The 18,116-nt window shown below is 40.9% G+C and overlaps 3 long non-coding RNA genes across 3 annotated transcripts; all 3 read right to left on the bottom strand.

Moving 5' to 3' along the window:
• Positions 1–2,884: 2,884 nt before the first annotated feature.
• On the bottom strand, positions 2,885–4,477 carry LOC136183111 (uncharacterized). Its single transcript, XR_010668923.1, has 5 exons — positions 4,354–4,477; positions 3,979–4,215; positions 3,736–3,884; positions 3,553–3,644; positions 2,885–3,024 (listed from the first exon to the last, which is right to left on the bottom strand). It is a non-coding gene; the product is annotated as an uncharacterized lncRNA (long non-coding RNA).
• Positions 4,478–5,511: 1,034 nt separating this feature from the next.
• Positions 5,512–6,483, bottom strand: LOC136183112 (uncharacterized). Its single transcript, XR_010668924.1, has 4 exons — positions 6,350–6,483; positions 5,991–6,146; positions 5,736–5,911; positions 5,512–5,638 (listed from the first exon to the last, which is right to left on the bottom strand). It is a non-coding gene; the product is annotated as an uncharacterized lncRNA (long non-coding RNA).
• Positions 6,484–7,783: 1,300 nt separating this feature from the next.
• Positions 7,784–17,367, bottom strand: LOC109976275 (uncharacterized). The gene is made up of 3 exons (XR_010668922.1): positions 17,142–17,367; positions 10,980–11,081; positions 7,784–8,263 (listed from the first exon to the last, which is right to left on the bottom strand). It is a non-coding gene; the product is annotated as an uncharacterized lncRNA (long non-coding RNA).
• Between the last annotated feature and the right edge of the window lie 749 nt (positions 17,368–18,116).

Genomic DNA, 18,116 nt, shown 5'->3' with positions numbered 1-18,116 from the left:
CTTCCATGTCGCGGGCTGAAAAATACTCATCAGAATACTCATCCAACCTCCGGCAGTATTCTTCATAGTCTATGCCTTTGGCTTCCCACATGGCTTCTTTCTCGTCTATCTCTTGGAGGCCTTCTAAGGCCGTCTTCATTGCGTCCTGGAGGAGCCATACGGCATATTCATCTGCGTCAATTTCTGCTTCCTCTTCTTCTTCCACCATATAATTTTTGTCATTCTTCTCTTCAGATTCTCTACACATATCCTTGGTCTTGTCTTGGACAGGAGCATCAGTCTGGGTAGAGGAATTGTCTCTAGGTGCTAAAGATGCTGCTTCCACAAGGGCAGAGCTCGGGTCTTCTTGCTCAGCAAAGTTTTCCTCTGTATTAGCAAACTCAAAAAGTTCATCCATTTCCAAATGATTGCAAAGGGACGGAGTTGTGTCCAAATTAATTATCCCCTGCTTTGTGTCGATCGTTACAACCTCACTGGAGCACATTGAGGTGGATGGAGATGAATCTTTAGGAAGGGGAGAGCTAAATCTCATCTCTCTAACCTCTGCAGAAGGTGGTGTGTTATTTCTACTATGTTCTTCCACCATGACCTCAGGCTTCACAATTGAATCGGTGGAGGACGAAGTTGCAGGAACTTTCTCTTTCTCTGATTTATTTTTCCTCCAAATAAGAAACCTAGCCTTACACTTTGTTAGATTTTCAGCTTCCATCTCACGGGCTGAATAATACTCATCATAATACTCATCCAACCTCCGGCAGTATTCTTCATAGTCTATGCCTTCGGCTTCCCACATGGCTTCTTTCTCTTTTATCTCTTGGAGGCCTTCGAAGGCCGTCTTCATTGCATCCTGGATTAGCCATTCGGTATATTCTTCTGGGGTAATTAATGCTTCCTCGTCTTCTTTCACCATATCATTTTTGTCTCTAGGAGCTAAAGATGCTGCTTCCTTTTCCATGTTAGATGGATCCATTGTGCTTTGTTTGAGATTAGACTTTTTCTGTTGAGAGCTTTTTGAAGTTTTCCCCTTCCTTCCTTTCTTTTTGTTTGATTTCATGACTGTTCGCTTTGATGAACTTCTCTGGGTTCAGTTAAAGGGATATAGTTATTCTGATAAATTTGACTGTCTGTTCACAATCTTGATCTGAAAATCCTAAATCTAATTATAAGCGAGTTATGGATTGTTACGTCACACATCAAAGCGTCTACTCAACCCTGTTGACACAATGATGACGTATGTTAGCGATCGTACGCGCCTGCGCAGTTTGGCACCGGAAGTACGGCGAGGTGCGCGAAACTATGCGAGGGGATTTACAACAAAATATTATGATACCTAAACCAGCTGACTTTGTCAAGTTGTAAAACACTTCCAGGTTCGTATGGTATTAGAAACTAGAGAAGTTAAGAGCACAAGTCAGTCATCAGTGGTCATATTTATAAAATGTCAAACAAGAAGTCAGCCGCTCCTTGAGTTTACATGGTGAAGTGAGCCGCCCCTAAATTTCAAGTGCCCACGTATTCTGATCTTTATGGTAAATGCTCCGGACTCCAGAGCGAGCAGGAGGAACAGACAGAGAGAGCGATGAAGTCAAGTGCTAAATGTCTAGGTCTTACCATAAAACTGACTATGAGATACACGTGTATGAAACGGGAGTAAACACAATACTGTTCAGGGAATAGCTTCGGAGGTCGGGGAAGTTAGTGTGAGAATAATACTGCGAGTCTGCGGTAACTTCCGTTTTTCAAAATAAGGTGTTCACAATTAAAAAACAAAACAAAACAGTTTTTTTGGAGAAAACAATAATTATATATATTTTCTTACCTAAGTAAACAGTGATTCTGATATTGCACAGGTACTATGAAGTACTTTTACTGTGTGCTTTCTGAGAAATCCACTGTCAAAGTCCCTTATAAATCACTATAATGAGCCTTTTTTTCTGACTTTGATGTCTTGTAAAAACATTTTCCTCCATAAGTACACAATGATTCTGATATGGTTGGACTTAGTACTTCTTAGACTACATGCACAGGTACTATGAAGTACTTTTACTTACCATGAAACTTAGAATAGCCTTAACAACAACAACAACAACACAAAGCACTGTCAGTAAAATAGTGGTGGTATGAATTTCTATCACGCAAACTACTGGTGTGTATAAGGAATTATACAAACACAAGATTAATAACATACATAATCTTGAGAGTCACGTCTGTTGTATTCATTGTTGTTGTTGATGCTCTGTTTGTTTCTATCCATCTCTTTCTTTCTACATCTCCCTCTATCCCAGTTTACAAGCCCAGCCTAAATATTTAAAGCCTTTGAGCCCAGCGTAGTTTCAGCAGACGTCCGTTCAACATGAGTCCGGTTCTGCTTGCGGTTTCTGACTCCTAAACGCAGTTTTTTTCTTGCCACTGTAACTTCGCTAAATGTTGCTTAGTGCTCACATTTTAGACAGTCGAGCAAAATATAAGAAGGTAAAAACAACTGAATGATATGTAAAAAGCCAAAAATGAGTTTTATTTTGCAGAAATTACACAGAAACTTTATGGACACAAGCAGCCCTTTCCATTCATTCAGACTCAAAATAAAACAACAATTTAAACTTTTGTTTAACGGTTTCACTGAAGACATTTGATTGATTTATAAAGAGTGAAACAGAAGTGCGGATGTATAAATGTGTGTTGTACACATATTCGTCTGCCTGTGTCTTCCCTCTCACATGAAGGGTGTGGGGGTCTCTCAGCAAAGGGAGCTGATCTCGCTCTTGCTGCAGCCCCACTTGCAGCAGGCGTTGGACAGGCCCACCACCACGTCCCGGCCCTTGCGGTCAGCCTTGCGAAGGGCTTCCAGGTTCTCCTCTGTGATGAAAGAACGGGCCTTCCTGCTAAACACGTCCCCCTGGTTGTCTCTGGGTGTGATGCTTAAATCTCTGGTCCCCTGGAGGAGACCCTCCACCACAAAGTTGTGACTCACGCCCTCTGAGGATTCATCCTGACGGGAGCTGAATGGGTCCTCTGAAGAATCTGCTGCACGGAAACAAGAGGAAGCGTCATAAAACATGCAGGCTTCTCTAATACAGGGGAAACAGTTTAATCATTTTCTGTATAAAATCAAATGTAGAAATGATGGAGCATGTGAGTGACACAAGCCGGAGGGACATGGGTAAGTTTACTGAATTATGTCCTGAAGTTGTACATTCATTTTATAGTATATAGTACAGTATAGTACCTGCCCAGTGTTTCCGAGTGCATACATAACAATAATAATAATAATAATAGAATGTTCATAAGATCAGGGTATTAGATTTGTTTATTCAAATATAACATAAATAAATATAAATAATAAATCCAAATAATAGCATAACATGTTTCCCCTTTGGCATCTTACTACAGACTGTGACAGCCTGACAGAAAGCCAGTTGTGCCTTACTTTCAAATTATATACAGAGCGCTCATTTGACTGCTCCACAGCCTACTTGTTGCAAAGTTTGCAAGATGTGTTTGAACATTTTATTTTATGGGGCTTTCTGAAAAAATATTCCAATGCCCTATTACATGAGAAGGCCTCAGGATGGGGTCCGTTTATGGAGATCCTCAGGCAGGCAGCCAGGTGTTCACCTTGAAGCTGGTTTCAGGTCTGTTTTCACCTGAGGATAAAGCAAAGAAAATACCACAAACTGCACTAATATGAAGAAAATGCATGATTATTTGTTGTCCTGTTCAAGGTCATGCTCTTACCCTGTTCACCGTTGAGAAATCACGTTGTAATTGACACAGGAAACGGGTAAAACAAGTGCAATGCCTGCAAGGAGGCTCAGACAGGGGTAGAGGTTGGTCCACTCATCAAACTCGCTTGCCAGCAGACTCATGATCTCCTGGTTATTGTTCTTGAAACAACATTTGGTTTACCAAGGCATTAGTCTATGTGTGTGTATTGTGAACTGTAGTTGATTGTAGTCAGAATCAGCTTAATTGACCCACCGTGAATGCCCCAGGAAGGACATGATTTTTGAACGAGGACCACTCCTGCAGGACCTCATTCTCATGTTCAGGGCAACATTTCCTGCGAGTCCGCAGATGAGAGATGTTGATTGTATCATCTTGTAGAGTGGTTGATTGCGGTGCGGGTCCCAAGATACTGAAGGCCCCAAGAATGTCCAGATCATGAAACCTCCTCTCCAGGTGTGTTTCCAGGCCAGTTATGTAAGGGTGGATGACCTACAATGAATAAATCAACATATTTTTAGAAAGAGCCTACACCCACTGTTACCTCCGTCATTAAGGGCCAGGCCATAGTCTATTCAGGAGTATAAATTCCATTTTCTCTCATTCATAGTTTCAAAATTGGACATTTACCTCTCGCTGGGTTCTGGCTCACTGCTCCTCCCTCAGCGCTTCATGACATCTCGCCCTCTCCTATTCCTCTCCTCCTCGTGCTGGCTCCGAGTCCTTGGGGATCATCGAGGTCCTGATGGAGGCGAGGCAGGCATGATCCAGGGAGTGGAGTCTGTCCAGCCAGAGACTGAATTGTGACAGGAACCTATATATAAAAAAGAAAAGATGCTGTTAAGTATTGGTCAGACCTGCAAACAACCCTCATTTCAATGTGTGAAATCAAACAGATTTGAATAAATAGATGATAATATAGATAATAAACACATTAAGCTTACCTGCTCCTTGATTTGTAAAAAGTTGACATTTGCTTTTTGAAAGATTTTGGACAGACATGCGAGGTGGGGCAAAACATCAGCCTGGAGGTAAACTGCTGCCGCTTTATCTGTATGTAGCACAGAATGTGTAGGGTCCCTTTGCCACTGGACATCTTCTCATCTCTGCCTCCTCTGCCAAGGCTCCAAGGAATGCACTCAAGTTCCTCAGTAGGGTCTCGATGACCCTGTGCTGAAAGAGCCAGCTTGTATCCTTCACTTCCTGAAAATGTTGCAATAAAGGACAGAATGATTAGTTATGAATAGACAGAAGATAACTACAATGGTATCAAATAACTATTACCTTTATTTTCAGATCACTGACACCCAGGGTAGCCGATGCTGCCCCGAGTGTTGCAGTACGATTTGCACTGTTTCTGAAAAATAAATGAAGTTCTTAAAGGTGGTCCCTATTCACCCCCATTGAATAGGGACCCCATTCACACGCCGCCAAAATGTATATAAAATCAATGAGTGACAAGCATGGGATACAACAGACAAAACAAGCTCACATAGGCATTAAATATTTACCTGTCATCACGGCTGCCCCCTCAGTCCCAAGTCCATAGAGTTTCTCTGTTGGGAGGCCCTTCCTCAAGATTACATCCTTGATGGCTGTCACAACACAGAGTCTGCTTTGCCATCGTCAATAGAGACCAAGTCCAGGAATTGACTCAACACATGTCCCTCTTTATCCAGGTATCTGAGAGAAAGCAAAGGCAAGTATTTAGTATTAAAAGTTCATTCGGACCAAGGATGTATGCAATTCTAAAATCAGACAAAATAAATGGTCCTATAGCAGACATGCAAATGAAGCAGTCTGGACATAGAGACATCAGTGCTAGCCTGGAAGTCGGCTCCTCGATGACTCCTGCTAAGATCTCAAGCATTCCGTCAATGATACGATGAGATCTATAATTATTCCTCTGGTCAATCTGACGTTGGGAAAAGTAAAATATAAAATACTTAAAAAATGTATTCATTAATGTTAAGATTGAATTAAATTTGAAATTATGGCTAGGGGACCTTTACCTTTAATCTCTTGAAATAGTTACATCCTAGAAGCTCAGCCAGGCTCAACAGCTTTGGGTAGTTTGTGTGGGGGGCCAGTTACTTTTTTATGAGCCAGTAAAGGCCCTTGAACCCACCAATGATTGCCTCGTGCTCTAAAACAACAGTTGGCTCAGAGGAATCCATCATTGAGATGCCTGTAAATGACAAAGTTAATAAAAATGGATTTGAATATACTGAAGTTATTACAAAACGGCTGTTGAAATCAGAACCCACCAGATGAAACAAGAGGCCTGACATCTGATGCTCTCCTGGTGGTGCTTCAGTGACGTGCCGTTCCAAGTAATCTTTTCTGTATACAGTCACTCCGACCTCAAGAAAAGCTCTCTTTGCCCTGCCTTTCTTATTTGCAGCACAGTCAACAAAACATCCCTAAAAAGTAAAGCAATCATTGATCAAATTAGCTAAATATCCACAGATATACCTGTTAATTTATTCTTTTTTTGTGATTGAATTATGCACAACACAATAAGATCACATATAATAACAAGTAGCTAAGGAAATAAGAAAGAAAATGGGGGGAAAAAAAGATTATTCATGATAGAACAAATTATGCAGGTAAAAATGTAACTTACCATGCTGTGTGTGGTACAGCCAAGTCTTTGAGGCATTCTCAGCCACTCTGGATCAGTGCCTCTGTGCTTGATGTCCTGTCTACAAAGCACAGAAGAATAGAAATGAGGCCTATTTCTAAGGAAATGTGCTTTTCTGACCTGACCTGCTTCTGCATCTGTGTTTGCTGTTGTCCTCCTCTCCTATTTCTCTCTCTCCATTACCCACATCCTATCCCATCCTGACTCTCCCTAGCAGTGCTTTTAGCTCTCGCAGCAATGTGTACTGTGTAACTATATTAATAACCATATTAATTTTCACTGAACTCATTTACAGAATATAGCAGTAGAAATATAAAATATAAATAACATATGGAATGAAAATAAGATATAAAGCACATAGATATAAAGTATAAGAAATAGTTTGAAGAATACAGCCATGTACTGAGCTCATGTTAATAATAAATGAGTTACTGTATGTTCTGTACTAAAGCACAGAGAGTTGGGACCTGTTAATGATTTAAATAATTCAGGTTATATTTGTTTCATGTTAAAATGAAGTACTATCCACAATAAGCTGCTTAATTTTTCCTCAATCTGAGATCATTTGATGTGGAATATCATTGTGTGAGTGAGTGAGAGAGCTGAAAATAGAATGATTACAATAAGGTTTATCTTCTTAACTTTGAATAGATGTTGATTACCTGAATACTGGACCTTTGTTGTCTGGGTAGTACACTGTTGAATTTATAAATGTAATCTTACACACAGATGAATACAGAAAAATAGATGAGAACAAAAAAAATGATTTAATGAATAACTGATATTTTCTCTCTTTCTTTGCCATCCTGAAGACCCCTCACTAAAAGTCCATGTTCTCCTGGATCCGTGTCACATGTTCGAGCTTCTTCAGAATGACATTTCAACAGTCAAAGTTCTGGTGAGAGAAGATCGCCAGCAGATAAGACAGCAGTACATCAAGGAGCTCCACAAGCTTCAGGAGGAGGAGGAGGGTTTGCACCTTGGAAGACTGTATTCATGCTTCAGCTGTTCAAATAAAAATAGATCTCCTCCAAACAACTTGCAATCAAACCATTTTCTTCCCATTTTAAAACCCTTTGTCCAGTTTAGATGGGAGAAGTTGATATTATGTGATATTGATCTGGGAAGACTACATTTCTAAATCATTTTTAACTGTGCTTTTATTCACAAGTTATTGATCTTATTTACTCTCCATGTATATTGATTTAAGAATGGGGCTGTGTTTAAGGTCATCATTTTGCAATGACTCTGTTCCATCCCATTTTAAGAAATGAACTGCATTAGTATTTATCAAAAGAATAAAAAGTTGTGTAAAAGTAGACTTCCTTCCCTAAGCTATTGAGTTGAGCATTAATGCACATTTTAGTCTTGTCATTTCAAATCTGAAATGTATACTCATAAGTAGACATAAAGGAGTGCATTTATATAGAAATATTTATTTAATCTGAAAAACAACATTAAAAAAAGTCTGTTTTTATAGCAGAGATTAACATGTTTACAGCTTGGTACAAAACAAACAAATAGGTGTGATTAGCTCATGTCTCGATCGACACACACTGTACGGGGGGTGAATGTTTTGATGACTCATCAGTTTTGATTTGATGAAGGATAAGAGTTATTCACAATAAGGCGTGTAGCTGACCAGCTTGACAGGCGGGCGCGGTGTAACGGTTTGTCAAGAGGCTTAAAACACGTCTCAGCTCTCAGTCTGTGGGTGTCATCACTCAGGCCATCCGGGGGAGACCTCCCTCACAGCGAGCTGTTGAAGAGAAGCAACCGAAATCCACCCCAGAAGAACCAACAAATGCAGATGTTGTTGAAGCTCAGGTTTCTTCCTCTGTCTCTGCAGCTCTCTGGGCACCTCGACGGACCAGTCACCAATAATCCACACTGTGTCTATAGGAGAAATACAAAGGTGTTCAATTAATGCCTCAGACAAGACAAAATGTACAGTTAACTACATGTGACAGTTCAGGGTGTTTTTTTTGTTATTAGCCACATCTGCAGGAATAATATTGAACAAGGTAGCTGCAGCTCATCATAATAGATGCCAGTCTTAGACACTATTTTTTCTAATACTTAAATTTTTTGGTGTGAAGCTGACACTGTCCACAGACTCCATGACTTCACGGGGTTCAATAGAAAACAAATGTCTTATAATAAATGACAAAGGGTTTTTAATTGAGGATATGCTGGCAGAGGTAGGGGCATCACTGATCATCCCCCCACTAAAAACCGCCCCTCAGCTCAGCACATCAGACACTGGAAAAACTCAAGCTATTGCCTGCCTGAGAGTGTTGGTGGAGAGGATAATACGACGTGTCAAGGAATACCATATCTGGGATGGGGTTGTTCCTCTCTCCTTGGCCGGCTCCATCAACCAACTATGGGCAGTTTGCTGCCTGTTGACGAACTACCAAGGCCCCCTGGACATCAAAGGTGACAAGCCTGTCTAGCTGGTTGGATTTAGCACATTCCCCAGTTATTAATGACAATTAATCAAATGTAATGTATACATGAATTGTATATCTGTAATGTATATTATTTTGTTTATATGTTATTTACATTACAAATCAAGAGATTAACACATGAATTGTATATATGTGATGTTCATTATTTTGTGTATGATATGTTACTTATTTACATTACAAAGTCAAGAGATTAACATTTGAATAAAAAAGAAGTAAACACAGACCCTCACATCACATATTCCTCATTTTTATCTAAAATGGGATCACAGCATGTCAAGTAGAATAACTATTTAGTGCAGCATAAAAAACAGAACTGTAGTCAGTTACACAAATACATTTTAGTTTTAATTCATTAAAAGGCACATGTAAACATTTCATTTAACATTAATTAAACAGTCTTATTTACAAGGTTATGATTTTTCACTCAACAATTCATAAACTGCATTGATAGCACATACAGTACTCAATGTTTGGACTTGAGAAACACATCCATATAGATGTTGTAATAGAACATGTCAAGCTGCTGCCTCATTGAACGAATGGTGTCTTCATCCCTCCAGACCCTCTGAACTGTGAGATCTGTGTGTGTGCGTGTCAGTTACAAAGTCACACCACTCCAGTCCGCTGATGGCAAGTTGGCCCTGAACCTGCCAGTAATATTTATGACCCTTTTTAAGTGTGGCCTGACCTCTGACTGGTGTTAGGTGCTTAACCTCAGCAACAGAATCGGTACTGCAGCATTTCACTTCCACCAGTCCAAATGGTGGAGTTTCAGTCGGGTCAAAAACTTTGCCATCTGGGCTGACACCAAGGTGAGGTGCATCAGGGTGCACAATGAAGACAAATTAAACAAATCAGAAAACTGTTTTATTATGTCAGGCTCCTGCTTCAGACCCCTTTTCATTGCCAGGGTCTGTGGCGCTCCTTTAAGAATATGCGCTGCCAGGGCTTTTGCTGAGAACTCACCACGTACATGACATGCCTCCCTGAACCTGCTGGCAGTCACTCTTGGCTTTCGTACTGAGACCCACAGCGGGCTGACAGACTGTTGCCTGGTCTCAGCTTCTATGGCAGCAGAGAGTTCGTGAGACACCTTTAGGCTCTCAAGGTGGTAATGCTGCTCATAGTCAGCAGTAAACTCAAAGTCAGCTAGAAACCTGTAGCCTTCAACAGGCAGCAGAGGGAATTCTGGGGCATTTGGATGTTTCATTATTTCCCTAGTAGCCTCTAAGGGGCACTCGTATGATAGAACTGATCCGAAGGGCACAAGACCAAATTTGGACTCCACCATGGTGAGTTCCTCAAGTCCATGAAGAATCTTACAGATCCCCAGCTGTGGCTAAATGTCTTTCAATTTCTCTCCAACAGACATCACACCCGGGTCAGGAAGGGGCCCCACCACACAAGATTATATGAGGATTCATCAGTTATATTTTGTGTGTTTTTAATAGAACTGCCAACTGCAATTGTTTGCACACCTCTGCTGGAGACTCTGCTCTTCCTCTTCCTCCCATCAAGGTCCTGACCACCTCCCCCCCTCTCTCAGCTCCTCATCAGCAGCTTCAAAGGACAGCCCACCCTCACCCTCACCCCGCTCACTGTCCCACTCTCACTCTTACTACCAGCCAGGTACAAAGAGAACTCTCCAGACTCCACATCAGAAAAGCCAGTGGACCAGACAACATCAGTCCCAGGATCCTCAAGGTGTGTGCGTATATACATAGATATATATACATATATACTGTACATTCTATATATTTATTATTATACTAGTCTATATTATATAACATTTCATTATATTACACTATATTGTTCATATTGCACTATATTATACCATTTATTTATCATACCAAGTCACTTTAATCATCACTTGTCACTTTATCTTGTCATTCTCTTCAAATACTGTTTCAATTCTCAATTCCCCCAGTTAACTTCAACATTCATTTTTGTACTGTATATACCCCCTGTTTTTATTTTTTATTTTTATTTTTATTTATCTCATCTATTCTGTTTAATGTGTATTTGAGCTTTCTTGTCTGTGCTGCTGTAACGCCCGAATTTCCCCTCTGGGGATCAATAAAGTATTATCCTATCCTATCCTATCCTAGATGTTTAGAATAACATTCATATGGTTGACTCACCTGAATATGCTGCATACAAGGTGGATTTTACACCTGATTTGACACCAACTTCAATTTTGGTTTCCGAACCACCATCTCATCCACTGACTCTGGCTGGATCCCCTGTTAAATGGCAACAAAGACATTTCAATTAATATAATATACAGGAAAAGATTAAAAGTTCCATTACAAAAGTTAAATTGTAGTAAGACACCAAATTGGGAGACAGTATATTGTTAGGGTTAAAATGTTTTGATTTCTTTTGACAGAAACAGAAGACATTGTGTAGTAACCTACATCAGAATGGTGGGTGGCATAGATCAACTCTGAAAAAAACAGTCAACCTAAGATAACTTGCAAATAATCACTTTTTCCATGTCATTTTCTGGTTCAAGTCAATTACTTTATTTATTCTTTTTCAAATTGGATTTTTTTTTATAGTCGAATTAAGAATTTGTGTTAGGGGAACCGGAGCACCCGGAGTAAACCTAAATAAGAGAGACAAGGATTAAAAGGTAGAAAAGGGAAAGCTAGGGTCTAATATTAATTACTTTTCAATAAGTTGTGCAGTTGTTGTGCACTATTTATAATTTCAACAATCAACTTTATCAGCTTCAGTTTTTATAGAACTGAGGGAATAAGGTGATAAAGTGAAAGGTTTGGGGAGGGGGTGGAGCTAAAGGGGGAGATAAAAGGGGAGAAAATGAACGGTTGGTGAGGTATAGAGGGGGGGCTATTCCAAGACTTCGCAGTCACAGCAACAGAGGAATCGCCATGGAGTATTTTTCTCCTCCTTCTTCTTGCCCTTATTTGACTTGACTCCAACTTGCTGCACTTTATTCATCCTCAGTTTCTTAAACCAGCTCCACCTATTTGACTTGACTCTGACTTGTTCTTCAGAAATAGTTGGCTGCACATTATTCTTTTTCTGTTTGATGAAGATGCTCCACCACTTTGACTTCTTCTCTGCTTCTTGCTCAACAAAGCTTTCCTCTGTATTAGCAAACTCATAAAGTTCATCCATTTCCAAATGATTGCGAAGGGACGGAGTTGTGTCCATATTAATTATCCCCTGCTCTGTGTCGATCTTTTCATTGCTCCGCCAATTGACTGACTTCTTCTCTGGGACTTCACTTTTGATATCTGCATTTCTGTGGCTCCTTGAAGTGTCAATTTGTTTGCAAAGGCTTTTGAGAACATCTTTCAATGTCCTTATGACACCTTTGAACACCCCTCTGCATGCTCTGCAGTTTGGGCACTTGGCACAGGTACCAGAATGGACAACAAAGGGTTGTTTTAAATCTTTCATAGCCTTTAAGATAATGGAGTCATCGCCATTGGTGAACATATTGAGGAAAGCCTCTGCAAATGTGGGAGTAACTCTGATCGATGCGTCAGCACCAACCACTTCCCAGAAAGCCTCGCTGAAGGAGCCTTTTAAATTCTGTTCCATTTTTTCATTGTAGATTTTACTGGCCCTTCTATGACCTAAACCTAAGTTCAACTCGTTGCAAACTATATCATCAAAATACAATGAAGTGACTGTCTCTACGGAAAATCTCAGCACATCTGCATACATGCTGGTCAGCTTCTTCTTCCCCTCCATGTCCAATATGCCTCTGCTTAAATCATTTTTTTGCCTCTTAGTAAGGCTGTCAAAGAATGACTTGAATATAATACAAAAGCTATTTTTCAGTAGCATTACTTTCTCAGCAAAGTGTTCCTCTTCATCATCCATTTCCAAATGATTGCAAAGGGACGAAGTTGTGTCCATATTAATTATCCCCTGCTTTGTGTTGATCGTTATAAAGATGCTGCTTCCTTTTCCATGTTAGATGGATCCATTGTGCTTTGTTTGAGATTAGACTTTTTCTGTTGAGAGCTTTTTAAAGTTTTCTCCTTCCTTCCTTTCTTTTTGTTTGATTTCATGACTGTTCGCTATGATGAACTTCTCTGGGTTCAGTTAAAGGGATATAGTTATTCTGATAAATTTGACTGTCTGTTCACAATCTTGATCTGAAAATCCTAAATCTAATTATAAGCGAGTTATGGATTGTTACATCACACATCAAAGTGTCTACTCAACCCTGTTGACACAATGATGACGTATGTTAGCGATCGTACGCGCCTGCGCAGTTTGGCACCGGAAGTACGGCGAGGTGCGCGAAACTATGCGAGGGGATTTACAACAAAATATTATGATACCTAAACCAGCTGACTTTGTCAAGTTGTAAAACACTTCCAGGTTCGTATGGTATTAGAAACTACAGAAGTTAAGAGCACAAGTCAGTCATCAGTGGTCATATTTATAAAATGTCAAACAAGAAGACAGACTTTGAGTTAGCCTATGTGTCGTAAAATGACAAACTGGCAAGCTTAAAACAAGGATACAAGACCACTTTGTAAGAGGCCAGGGTCGTTGTTAACAAGACAGAAAACTAGCAAAGTGAACCTATATGACAGGGCACATTTCATATTGTGTCTTTGGCTTGCTAGTGTTACACCCCTGTAGCTCAGTAGTCCCATGACAGCTCTCAGCTCTCCCACAGTCTTTGGTTTCTTCTCCTTTAAAGCTCTGACAGCAAGCGTATCAGCAGGGTCCATTTTGCTGCCCTCTGCAGATATACGTCCTAAATAACGAACCTCACGCTTGAAGACTTCACACTTACTTGGTTTCAACTTTATCCCATGCTGACGTAGTCGCTGTAACACTGTTCTCACATCCTCAACATGGTCCTCAAATGATTTGCTAAAGACAAGCGTGTCATCCAGGTATGGTATGAAGATCTCATCACGCAGCCCTTCCAAACATTCTTCCATACATCGCTGGAAGGCAGCTGGGGCATTCATCAAACCAAAGGGTATTCGAATCCATTCATAAAGACCCCAAGGTGTCACAAAAGCTGTCATAGGTCTGCTTTCTTTAGCCATGAAGCCCTGATGGTAAGCTTTACCTTGATCTAAGAGAGAGAACCAGGAATTTCCACCTAGGCCATCCATGATGTCTTGCACTCTGGGAATCGGTTGGCGATCAGGAAGGGTTTTCTTGTTCACTTCACGGAAGTCAATACACAGCCGCAGAGTCCCATCTTTTTTTCGTACACAAACCACTGGTGATGCATACGGTGAGTTTGACTTCTCCACCCAGCCTTGTGCGATGAGGTCATGCAAGTAATCTTTCATCTCTCTGTAAAGTGGCTTAGGTACAGAGAGGTATGTTTTTGCGACAGGTTCAGTGTCTTTCAGAGATATGCTGAGTTGCAGTTTCTCTATGCAGCCGATATCATCATCTGTTTTTGAGAATGAAGCCGACTCCTCTCTCAACATCTGGTGAGCTATCTCCTTCTCGGGTTCGCTGAGGTGGCTCAGATTCACAGGTGGGTCCCATAAATTGTCATTACTGTGTTTCTTTTCAACTCTGATGTGATTCATAGTTGCTGGAGGTGGAGGGCGGCAACCCTCTAGCATGGAAGCTGGATAAACTGCCTGAATCTGCTGCACAGTCCCAATCACAGTCCTTCCTGCCAGCACTATGTCATGGTCTGTAGGATTCTGTACACTAACAGTAATAGATGGTTTATTACCTTTTCCCACTTTTACAAGCGTGTCACAGAATTGAAGTCCCTCAGCCCAGCGTGGGTTCACATCTGGCTCAAAGATAAGTGTTGTATCTTCATCTGGTGCAGACACATTTACATGGCACTCAACTTTGACAGACATGTGTTTTGGTATGTTGATCCTGTCTTTTTTTGTCTTCACAACATATTCATGATTTTGCTCAACACTTACTTGCTGTACAAAGGCTTCTGCTTGGTTTGGCTTGAGATCAGGGAATGCTGCCCTCACTGCGTGACTGAGGCGTTCTCTGTTGTTAGAGCTGGACTGTTTTGATTCACTGTTTATAATGAGATCGATAACATTAGAGCCAATTATGGGACGAAACAGATTGTTACCTTTCATCACAAGTGTTGGAACTATAACTTCTGTGGTGACTGCTTCTCCTGGAGCTAGTCTGAAAGTAATCTTCACCCAGCCTGCATATGGTATATTCTCACCATTTGCTGCCACAATGTCAAGAGTATCTGCACTGTCCAGAATTTCAGAAATGTCTCTCAGTCTCAAGTCTGGTACGTGTTCTTGTTTCCATTGTTCATCCATTATTGTTACTTGGGAACCTGAGTCCCACAAAGCTTGAACTCTTTCATGTTGAATGTAACAGTCGATCACATATTTTTTTCCTACCAGAGGAGCCACTTTTGCTTGTTTTCTTCCTTTTGAGTGAGTGTTCACAGTCATACATGAAAATGGCACACATTTTTCTTGGTGCACAGCCCAACCATTAACTTGACATGACTTAGAACAGTAGAGTTCATTTTTACATGATGCACATTGTTTCAGTCTCATCTCTTCACCTTCTTTCCCACAGTGAGCACAGTGCTGGGACCTCTCTGTATGACTGGTCACTCCCTGTCCCGCGCGAGCGACCTTTCCCCGTTTAAAGGGTCACCTCCAACATGTCTTTGTCCTCTAGCTCGACAACCAGCCAGGAAATGCTCACTGCTGCCGCACCTGAAACAGTGTGTACAGTAGTCCTCAGCTCCCCGCTGTTGACAGCTAAAACATCTCCTCATACGTCTCTGATTTTGTGGTGGGAAGCTGCGCTGTGGGGCAAACTTTTGCTGATACTGTGCAGTCTCACCTCTCTGTCCGGGGCCAGGCGTGTACCAGTATCTCTGGGGCAATTCTTGCATCTGATGACCTGGGAACTGCTGAGCTGATGTGCCATCCAATCCTCTTGTTTGAGGCTGCTGATCTCTATACATGTACTGGGGCTGCTGCATAGACTCTCTTATCTGGGATACTTCGACTTTAAGATCTTTCAGCAAAGTCATTTCAGACCTCATTTCTTCAAGCTGAGTCAATACAGTTGAGGGAATTTTACCTGAGTTCTGTTGAGTTGATGGTTTTTCATTCTTTTCAACAGGAGCAGTGTTGGACTGGGCTGAGTGAATATTTATAGGACGTTGTTGTCCCAACAGCTTCCTTTTATTTTGGCTCTCCGTCTCATAAGCACATGCTGTGTTCATTCGCTCAAGTAACAGTTCATCAGAGATGTCAGTTTGTTCAAGGTATGGTCGAAGGTCACGTTTTATGTTATCATTTTGTAGCCCAGTTAACACAGTGTGAAGAAACATGTTCTGTACTAAACCTGGGTCATATTTGAGGCCTGACTCTGCTTCTTGTGAGGCAAACAAAATCTTTTGTCTGAGGTCAAAAGCACGAATGAGGAAGTTCTGCAGAGTTTCTTTGATGCCTTGAACTTCTGAGGTCAGCTGTTTGTAGAGTTCGGTTGCACTCTTTTCCTGGTAATGAGAACGAAGTATCCGTCTTAATGTGGGTAAGGTCAAGTTAGCTTTTCCCTCTAGGTAGCTACGAATTTGCATGCCAGGGGAGATTGCTTTTATCACGGCATCCACAATCTCAGATTCTGGAACTCCTTTGCTCAGGCCATGTTCGATTTGTCGAGCTAAACTTGAAAAAGTGAGTCTCTCCTTCTGTCCAGGCTCACCAATTTAACCAGATATTTTAAAGTCTTTATGCCAAGGTGGATGACAGTGAGATGCGCTCTGTGTAGATGTTCTGCTAGAAGCCTTGTTGTTGATATCTATATTTTCTTGATCATCTGTTTTCCCGTGCCCCTGTGTTGTCGTCAACTGAAGCTGCAGAGCCTCAATTTCTTTCACTAGCCTTTCCTCTTCTTGATTTCGTTCTCTTTGTTGCTCTGTTAATTGTGTTCCTTGGGCATTTATCTGTCCTGATTTATCTTTCTTTTCAGCTACCTGGAGCTCAGAAATTGTGTCTTGTAGATGGAGTAAGTCAGACATACCTTTGTCCTCCAGTTTCTCTAACTCCGCTCTCTGGATGTGGTTTGAAATGAGTGTGATGAGTGCTGCACGACCCTTGCCAGTGACATGCTCAAATTCTGGGCCTGCGATGAAGAGATTGTCACGTAATTCCACCAAAATGGCTCTGGACAGCGCACACAATCCTCCTATTATTTCAAGCTGTAACTTCTCTAACTCTGATGAATCCATCTTTCAACAGAAGAGCTTAGGTGTCTGGGTTAAGTAGTGCCTTTGACCTTTGAGGAGTGGTAGTTGCCCTCCTAGTATGTCGTGATACCTCAGATTGCATGCACACTTTTCTCAGGTGTCGGGATACCACTGCAGCCGGTTCACCTCCTGCTCTCGATGTCTGGTAGATGTAAAAGGGCTGTACGATGCTCTGGGACATCAATCTCGAGTAGACACTGGCCCAGGCAACACACAATCCCAGCGGTGCCTCCAAATGTTACACCCCTGTACAGCGTACTGTAAGGGGAGAAATAAAGAAGAAAGAAACAAACACGTTGTTGCTGGCTTTCATTCAATGGTGTAATGAATAATATGCAATAACACATCATATTATCATTGTACAATATTATACACTTAGATGAACATACATGCACTGTTTAATACCTTTACATCTGTCATATAACAGGCTAGTATTTCTCAATATTGTATAATCTACTGCTTGTTTGATGTAAACACATTTAACTCTTTCTTAGTTGCTTTAGTAGTTATACACATACACACTTGCAGAGTGATATTTCTTTAAACTGTACCATGTAACTGTAATTGTTCAACTGACCGATACAACTTAAATAACACACTCTCAGTAGACGCACTACACGTGTCTCTATTGCTCTCTGTCTGTGTGATTCAAGCTAGCATGCACGCATCACGGCAAACACATTCATGCTTAAACTGCTTCATAAACATACTGAAATTACTTTGTATACAGAAAACATATCACTAACTTGTTCCCGGAAACTTACAACACATTTATACTTGGTTTTATTCACTTTTAACCAGTATTCTTACCTGTAAGGGGAGAAATAAAGAAGAAAGAAACAAACACCTTGTTGCTGGCTTTCATTCAATGGTGTAATGAATGAAGCTCAGACAACACGCTCCCCCTGCTGGCGTAAAACCGGAAGTGTAAAACAATAACAAAAGCTTAAGACCAAACCAATCAATTACCGATATGCTTTTAAACTTAACCTTAGCAGCATGAATTAACATTAAATTATAACTAGCTTTTTAGCATTTTTAAAGG

The sequence above is a fragment of the Labrus bergylta genome, chromosome 16 (genome assembly GCF_963930695.1).
Source record: "Labrus bergylta chromosome 16, fLabBer1.1, whole genome shotgun sequence".
Classification (NCBI taxonomy): Eukaryota; Metazoa; Chordata; class Actinopteri; order Labriformes; family Labridae; genus Labrus; species Labrus bergylta.
Note: the sequence above shows the minus strand (reverse complement) of the source record. Positions and strands in the feature narration are given on the sequence as shown.